The following is a 9730-nucleotide window of genomic DNA, read 5'->3' on the forward strand; positions in this document are numbered from 1 at the left end:
CAGTTGGTACCCAGAGAGTTGGAGAATTGGTTGGTGTGGAGAAAAAGCCCATACATTTGGTGTCGGAAGTGTTGCGAGCAAATAGTTCATAGTAGCAAAGAGAAACATGAGAAATAGGTGGGAATGAAGGGTTCAGGGCACCAACCCATTTCACTACAACCTAGATTGATTGACTCAGCCGATCGGAAACACTTCGTTAACTGCTCTGCTTTCTTCTGTCTTCCACTTGTAGGAGACTCAAAGGTTAAAACTGGCTCTTACAAGGATCGAAGTTGAAAGCGTCCCTTCCAGAAGATGCCATGGCATCAGTCTAGACTCAACTTGATGTCTGCTCTCTCTGTCTACATCTCCAGTCCTGGACAGTCAGACTTGGTGCCTGGTGCTGATCTCAAGCCAGAAGAAACCCTGACTCGGATCACCAAGAAGGTGGTGTCCATTTCTCTGTGCTCGCTAAGAGAAGGGAAAGTAGACTCCTGTTTGTGAGAGATTCCTTTGTATAGAGAATTGAAACATAAAGGATTTTTTCATAAAAATGGACCTTGGAAAAACATCTCTAAACTCTGTATGTTTTCGTCAATTGACCTTTTTACTGTAACAAGGAAGTTGGAAGCCACAAATAAATTGGGGAAGAAGGTATAGACTTCACCAAAAAGATTTGTTGCCTAAGCCAGACGCTCTCTCACAGTGCTCCTTTAAATCGAGAGCATGTCTGGTACATTTTAAAAGGTTTCATTCACTTGAAAGTGAGATTTATATATTCCATTCAGAAAACAGGCAAAGTGTACTTGATTTTGAAGTCCTTAAAAATCATACGTGAAGACCGAAAAAGGCGTTTGAATCTTACCTCCTTTAAAGGGGAGGGAACAGCAGCCTGGAGAAATTAAGTGACTTGGTCACTTCGCAAGGCTTTGTCTGTGGCAAGCTGTCCAGTGTCCAGCTTTCTCCTACTACTGTGCATCTTCTTGTATCCGAAATATCTGACCGTCCTTTGTCAGGACTCTACCTGGTCCTCAGCTGCCGTCACAGATAGTTAATCATTGATCCCCCTCTTGGATTTTTTTGTATTATTGTTTCTTTTTCTTATGGAAAATGTTCAAACATAAAGGCAGAGGATATAATATAAATAGCTCCCATGTGCTCCTCACTCAGCTTCTACAATTATTAACATATGGCCAATCTTCTTTTATCTATACCTATCTCTAGTTCCCCCCTACACAGATGATTTTTAAAGTAAATCCAAACATCATGTAACTTCATCTATAAATACTCCATGTGGAACCATGTAAGAAGAACCCTCATATGTATTTAATACGATTATCACAACGAACAAAAATCAATAATTCCTTAATATCATCAAATTTCTCTGAGCGTCTCCCTCTCTGTCTCTCTCTCGCAATTGATTTGTTAGAATCACAATCCAAACAAAGTGGGAGATCAGGTCTGGTATCAGCTAGAATGGTGAGCTGATCATTCAAAGTTCTTGGATTAGAATGTTAGCTGAATGCAGGGAAGTAACACTGCAGAAGAAGGGTACTTTAGAATAATCATAGATCACATTTATATACGCCTTTATGATTCGTATGATTCTTTGACCCACAACATTCGTGTCAGATGGGGTACACAGGTATAACTTGCCTCAGACAGAGGAAACTGAGGCCTAGAGGTTACAGGATCCAATTAGTGGTCAAGCTAAGACAACCCAAGTTTCCTTTTTATTGCCACAGAATATCATTATAACCCCCACTCATTACAGTCATAGCTTCTACTTCTGTGGGGGCTTAATAGGTTCCCACCCTTTTCTAAACACTTTTATGTAGCAGCTCACATAACTCCAAAGCAACCCTGTGAGGTAGGTGCCCATACTCTCATTTCACTGATGAGGAAACCCAGAAATGGGGATGTTGAAACATTTTTTTTCGGCCACCCAGCACCATCATTTAAATCCACGTCTTTCTGATTCCAGAGCTCATGCTTATAACTTCTGTAATATACCAGTGTCTAATTCCAGGCAGCTATAATGTTCAGTATTGAAAATTTACCTTGATTGACTTATCTTTTTTCCCTTTTCAATATGAAATGGCTTTAAATATGAAATGAAATTACATTTAACAATTGCTACTCTTCAGACATTTTGCAAACGTGGATGTGGTTTCTTCCCCTATTCAGACAGCTCATAAACATCGACGTGATTATCCTTTATATGAATTCATGAAGTTCTGTACAGCTCCCGACTAAATAATTAAGAGCTGCAAATAAATCGTAGACTCCGGACCTGTCTGCCCCAACCTCACACAGCCAATGGCTAGCGTCACGCAGTCCCCGGCTTGGCCTGGCCCTGCTCAGTCTGTCTTGTGCTTTCAGGAGCAATCAAAGCCCTTTTAGAAAATATTTCCTGGTCTTCTGTGGCCTTGGATGGACAGAGTTTTCCACTAGACTTTTTTTCCCAGCCACACTGGCCCTTAAGAAGATATTACTCAGGGCTCCACACCTACTTCAAACATTTTTAGGGGCCCTGGTGGGGCCTCCTGCTCAATTGCCAGGAACCCTACAGAGAGGAGGAGCCCAGCTCTGGGGCTTGCCTTGGTCACAGTGTTTACTGAGAGCTCGGAGGCCCACTGTCAGTGTGGCGATGCTTTTTCTCACACTTCCCGAACAGCATATTCTTGTTAGGCAGCTGTTGCTCGGGAGGCCGTCCTCCTGCCCCCGGTCGCTTTTCCCATGTTTGTAACCCTGGTGGGATTTCCCCCCTTCCTTGTTTTAAGGGCTTTCTCCCTAAGTCTCTCTGTCGCGGAACAGCTGTGCTCTGATATTAGATAGAATGTTTTCTGTGCTCACCACAAGTTTATGAACAAAAGGGTTTTAAGAACCCTGATAAATGAACAAGGTCTCTGGGAAGATGAAATGTTACCAACATTTCAAACAATCACAATCCTTGTGTATCTCGGAGGCTTTGCCCTTTCACAGCCGTGCAGGGCGGGTAGTTGGTCATGGAGCCTTGGCGACTGGGATTTTTTTTTTTTCAGCCTCCCTATCGACATGACATGGGAAAGTTGGTCAGAAGATGGCCTTCATTGTCATCAAAGCCCCAGCTTGCTTTCCCATGGGCTGTTTGTCCTGGGGTGAGGCCCCTTTAGAGAGTTTTGGGGAGTTTGATGGGCAGGAGAGGCCAAAGGGGGCTTTCTGGTTCCTGTTATCTTCCAGGTGGTGCTGAGGTTCTCTTCTCATCTGAAAGTGCTGGTAGCCACCACTGAGTCCGTGCTACCTGTCTGCGGGTACGATGCTGAGCGCCAGACAGTGTCCTATTCCATGCACGGAGCAATCCTGTGAAGTCTGCGTTCCCACTCCTAACTTTCAAATGAAGAGACTGGGGCTTAAGGAGGTTAAGCGACTGGCCCAAAGTCATAACAAGCAGGTGGGTAGAACTATTTTTAAACCCAAATTTGGGGGAGTCCAAAGCCTCTGCTTTCTTTGGTAAAAATGGCACCCCTGAGTGTCTGGTGAGGGGTGGCTAGACAGGGAACTCCTAGGAGGTTCTGTGTCCTACTTGTATGTGAGATCTTATTCTAATGAGAGGCTCTCTCCTTTCTTTAAACTCTTCTCACTCGCACCCTGCTCTCACCCTGAGGTGTGCACTGTGGTCCTTCGCTCCCCACTTAAAGTCATCCAGACCCCTGGCTTCCATTCACTCACGGCCCCGGTCCACCATCCCAACCCAGACATTCACTCCACAGCCCCAGCTTCTTCCTGATCCCGCCTTACATGAGAACAGAAAGGTCAAGGCTTGAAGTAAAATGACAGATGGAAAGAAAAGCCTCTCCTGGCCTTTGGAGCTCCGTGAAATCCTTCATTATGGGATTTCCCTTGTCAGGGCTGCAAGGAGAAGCCTGAAGGCTTATGGCAAAAATCTATAACACATAAAGGCACTGTACACACAGGCTTTGCTCATCCCAGCGGAAACATCTGACAAGCAGCCCCAAGGAGGGAAGAGCAGTGGGGGGATGGGAGGAGGAGGGAGGAAAGGAGAGGAAAGAAGAGGGGGAAATGACCAGCAGCCGTGATTTCATTTCCTGCCTGTTGGCACCATGCCTGCTCTCCTCCACAGAGAGCAGAAGAAGAGGCCTTTTAAAAACGCAGCAAGAATGGTTGAGGCTAGACGCGAGGAAGCACATCAAAACCACCAGATCCTAGTTACCTAGGAAGAGATCATCAAGGCATCTCCGGGCCTGGAAATGTTTAAGACTAGGATTCAGATTCATCGCTGGTCGGGGGAGGTGAGGGAGTGGAGGGTGGCGGGTGGGGTGGGAAGGGTTAAGGATGGACCAGCACAGAAGCAGAGGCTTGGATCCAGTGATTTTTGGTCCTGTGGATTTAGGTGTGGGTAATCACGGATTGCCCTTGGAGGCATTCTCTTCTCAAGCCAGACTGGTGTCAAGTCAGTCAGTCCATACGAGAAATTGCCAAGAGGTCAGCATGTATGAGCTAGCTCTAGAAACTCTTGTCTGTGGCCATGCACATGGTGTACACCTTTTCCTCTTCTGCCCTCATATTTCCCAATCTTTTCTAATTTCCTTTCCCCTTTGAAACTTCCTGTTACCCCTATGGAAAAGCACAAAGTATCTTTTTTTCAGGGTTTTTCATGTTGATAAAGAAAAAGACTTGCCCGGGACACAGTTGATCACAAAGCACATGTTTCCAGAAAGTCTAGGAGGGGCTTCATTCTTCGGCGGAGAAGGGAGGGCAGATGTGGTGAGGCTGCCCATGTGCTTCCTACATGAGGTACCTCTAGGTTCTTCTATGCGAAGGGAGGCTATGAAAAGTGCAGAGACCTCTGGGGATATGTTGTGCCACCTGAAGAGGGTGTGGTGGTGGCGATACAGCATGAGGAAGGTTCCTCAGGTTCCGTGCCAATTAACTAGTCATGGGAACTTGGGCAAGTCATTTCACTCCCTCTGGGCTCTGTTCCTCCTTTGGCCAAAGGGGTTAATCTTAATTATACCACTTGCTTTACAGAGAAATCATGAAGACTGAGTCAAATGAAATAAAATTTGGAAAATTCTTTGAAAGGTTAAAAGTGACATTTAAGTGTGATTGTTGTTATTCTGGATTTCAGGAAGTAGAGGAATAGGAACCAACCATAGCGTACCCCACCCTCTTCTTCCAGAATTTGCCAAGCCTCTATAGTGGCGGTGACCATACCCTGCCAGAAGCTGTGGGAGGGGAGGGGCTCCAGAAGCCAGCAGCCGTTGGAAATGTAGCCAGCCGAAACCACCCGACCTCCCTCCTTGCCTGGCCTTCTCCAAACCCCAGAAAAGTCAGAGTTTCTGTGGAAACTTAAGCTGTGCCTGCTGGACCAGACTGCGTTGGGGGTGGGGGCTGCACACTGCCAAATGGCGGGCATGGAGGGGAAGCGACAGCTGGAGGGTATCAAACTGGAGGGAGTCAAAAGCCTTCTCCTGCCAGCCTGTGCTAGGCCTGCGGACTGCCGCCTGCAATCAGATAGGCCAAGTGTGGGTGGCTCTGGCAGGGCGAGGCTTGGGGAGCCTGTGTGTGGGATGCTGGAGAGGTATGGGGCCAGCAGGCAGAGCCTGATGGTGCACACTGCCCATTGAAACCAGAGGGGATATTGGGTCCACCCTGGCAGTCCCTAGCTGGCTCCTTCTCCAAGGAAGGAGGCTTCTTGCTTAGCTAGAATCAAGTGAAAGACAGTGAACTCACCTGCTGCTCCTGGTGTACAAAGACCCCTGTATTCCTTCCCAGCACTCCTACTCCTTCCTCCCCAACACACAGCCCCTACCACAACACACACACACACACACACACACACACACACACACACACACACACACACACAGAGCCTCTGGAGAGCACCCAAATAGAGAGCAAATAGAGAGGGCTTTCCATTTTGCTCCCGTGGGCACATATGTGTGCCTGCTCTTTCTCAGTTATCCCATCTGCCTGGCCACTTAGCTGAGCAGGATGGCTCCCAGTTCTGAGACCGGTAACATGAAGTTGATAGAAAAGTCTGCCTGAAGCATGACTGCTGCCACTCAATGCTCTGGACTTTCAAGGTCAGCCCTCCAGACACAGTTGTATCTTCCTAGACACTGGGTAGCAGTTTTTGTAGCCTGGCCACTGACGTCAACTGGCCTCTCATAAAGGAGTCCATGTACCGTATTGCAGGACATGACATTTTAAAACTAATTTAAATAGCACATAACATGGTTTTAAAAACTAAAATGTACAGTTATTCATACATGAGGCCATTGAACCAATGTCATTGGCGGCTCCCTGGCCCCAGAAGTCCCCAATACTTGTTTCTTCTCCTACCCCCATCCCTAGTGCCACCCATGGTCTTGGTGACTTTGCCTCTTTGGGACTCAGCTTTTCATTTTGGAAAGGAGGGGGTTGGGCTAGGTTTTCCTCCAGAAGGAAAACTCAGTAATAATGAGTTTTCATTGTGTGCTTACTCTGTACCCTCTATTTTTTCCCTTTAATCCATACCAAAACAAACAAACAAAAAACAAAACAAAACAAAAAACTGTATAATTGTAGTTGCTAAAGGCTTCCTCCTCAGTTTCTCTTTTCTATCACTCACCTCATTTAAATTTCACCAAACAACTGTTGATTTTGCCTCCAAGTCCACCGAATCTCTTGACTCGATCCTTTCATTGGAGTCCCCACAACCGCAAATAGTGGTTCAGCCCCTCACCCGTGTCTCCCCAGAATATCGAAACAGTCAAAGGATGCCACTTCGACTGCTGTGACCCCCACCCAAATGGTTCTTTCTGAGACCCACGTTCATCCAGCCTGAAACCCCATAACCTTCCAGACAAAGCCTGGGCCACTTTATACAGGGGCTACCATTTATATGCCACCGACTAAGTAACAGCCGTTCGTTATTGGTAGTACGGTAGCTCCCTTTATCCATGGTTTTGCTTTCTGCTGTTTCAGTTACCTGTGATCAACCTAGGTTCAAAAATATTAAATGGAAAATTCCAGAAGTAAACAATTTATAACTTTTAAATCATTCTGGATAGTATAAAATCTCTCACTGTCCTGCTCCATTACGCCCAGGACATGGATCGACCCTTTGTCCAGTGTCTCCAATGCTGTAGATGCTCTGCGCCCGCTAATCACTAAGTGTCCATCTCTCTCGGTTATCAGATCGACCATCATGGTATCGGACAATGCTGTGTTCAACTAACCCTTATTTTACTTAATAATGGCTCCAAAGTACAAGAGTAGCTATGCTGCAAATTCAGATATACCAAAGAGAATCCATAAAGTATATACTTTAAGTGAAAAGGTGACAATTTCAACTTCATAAGGAAAGAAAAGAAATTGTATCTGAGGTTGCTAAGATCTATGGTAAGACCAAATCGTCTATTTGTGAAATTGTGAAGAAGAAAAAAGGAATTCATGCTAGTTTCGATGTCACACCTCAAACTGCAAAAGTTACAGCCGCAGTGTGTGACAAGTGCTTAGTTAAGATGGAAAAGGCATTAAATTTATGGGTGGAAGACACAACATCATAATGTCATGACAATCCTCCTTCTGATGTATAGTTAGAAGGTCAATAGTGGCCTAATGCTATGTCACAATGCCTATGTCACTCACCTCACCTCACCTCATTTTATCACATAGGCATTGTATCATCTCAGATCATCACAAAAAGAAGGGTGAGTACAATGCAATAAGATATTTTGAGAGAGAGACCACATTCCCATAACTTTTATTACAGTACTTTGTTATAATTGTTCTATATTATTATTATTTATTGTTGTTTATCTCTTACCATGCCTAATTTATAAATTAAACTTTATTATAGGTATGCGTAGGAAAAGCCTAGTGTATATAGGGTTCCGTACTATCTGTGGTTTTAGGCATCCACTGGGGATCTTTGAATATATGCTGCATGGACAAGAGGGGACTATTGTCCTGTCATTTTGCCCTTTTTGCAGATGCAAAGACTGAGGCTCATAGAGATAAAGAAATCTGCTCTTATAGCTGGTCAGTGATGGAGCCATGAGTGGAATCCAAGTCTTGTTGACTCAAAGCTCATGCCCTTTCTTTCATTCCACACTGTCTCTTTCTCCAGCCACTTTGCCTACTACTTTTCTTACCTTCTCATGAAACTTGATGGTGCTATGCTGTTTAAAGCATCCGTTTTTTTAAATTGAGTGTTCCTTCTGGCTAGTGTAATACTCACATGCCTGCTCAGGACGCTCTTATTCATGCTCTAGATTCTTGCTCAAGCATTTCATCCTCTATGAAATCTTCTCAGACCACCTTAAACAGCTTGAGACAGTCGTTCCCTCCTGCAGTTAACACTGTCTTTTTCATTCTACTATATTACTCAATCTATTGTATCATACAGTCTTCATGGAATGACTTGTCTGTCTCCGCTATGGATCTGTGAGTATTTTGGGTAGGGTCCATATTTTATTTGTCATTGATTCCCTAACCCCAGTTCCAGTACCTGGACCTAACATGTGTTAGACAGTTTTTCGAAGTGCTAGATATCTTATTTAACTTATTATTACTTAGATATCTTATTTAACTTTCCTAATAACCCTACTGGTATTATTTTCTCCCTTCCTGATGAGAAAATTAAGAGGGAGGGAGCAGTGGCAGCTCCAGAATTTTGGTCAATTTAATTTATAATCAGGTTGCAGGGGTACCAGGAGATTTGTCCTGAAGCTAGATTTTGTTATGCATTGTTTTTACTTTAAACATTGTGTGTTTTGGAGGTGGCTATGGCAATTATGAGGACTAAAGCCTTCCCTTGGTGCCACTTCTACAGGGAAGCTAAGTCATTTGCCCAAGATCACATAGCTGGAAAGTAGCAAAGTCAGGACCTGAACCACGGATGGTTGCTGCAGAACACCTGAGATGGCTGCCGAGAGGTTAATTAGCAGTCATTAGGCAATGTGTCATTAACATGGAGTTTACAAGAAGAAACCCAAAGGACTCAATTTTTTCTAGCTTATGGGTTAATAGGGGAAATAAGTCATTAAAATGTATATGACACATACAAACAGATACACCCAGCAATTGGCCAGAAGTTTCTATGTAGAATTGAAAAGTTGTTGGGTGAAGGGAACTGGTTAAGTAAGTGGGTTTCTGGGTAAAAGGGAACATGAATTTTGATAAAGAGGAGGAGATGAGCTGCCATATTAAGCTGCAGCTTACCTATCATGTGAGTTCCAGTATCCTCATCTACGTAAAGTGGGGGTTAGTCTCAATGGTCTCAAAGTAAAGATAATATTGAACATATTCGGCACTTAGACTCTTCGATCCCTATGACTTATGAAAAACTTCTCAGAGAACAACCTCTCAGACATTTTCATGCACATTGTCTCTTTTGAGACTTGTCTGTGGCCAGGTCTCATTAGGAATCACCTTTTCCCAATCTTTGTCCAGGGAAGGCATGAGTTTTAACATTCAATAGAGTCAGAAAAGTCAGCTGCAGGAGAAGAAAAAAATAAAAAGTTTTCCAAAGCGAAATAGAATTGGTTTGAGATTCCTTATGATTTTGAACCTTACGGGCCAATTCTTCCTCAGAATAGTGTGGATGAGCCCATAATTTTATCTGAGAGTGTGGGTGACCTGACAGATGATGGAGGAAAAGCTGGTTGTGTTTCACAGAAAGGTGAGCTGGTCCTCCTCAGGGAAGCATGGAGAGCTTAATTCTGCCGTTTTCTTTCTCTTGCCCAAAGTCAGAAGTTGA

Source organism: Pteropus vampyrus, unplaced genomic scaffold, assembly GCF_000151845.1.
Source record: "Pteropus vampyrus isolate Shadow unplaced genomic scaffold, Pvam_2.0 Scaffold70, whole genome shotgun sequence".
NCBI classification, from domain to species: domain Eukaryota; kingdom Metazoa; phylum Chordata; class Mammalia; order Chiroptera; family Pteropodidae; genus Pteropus; species Pteropus vampyrus.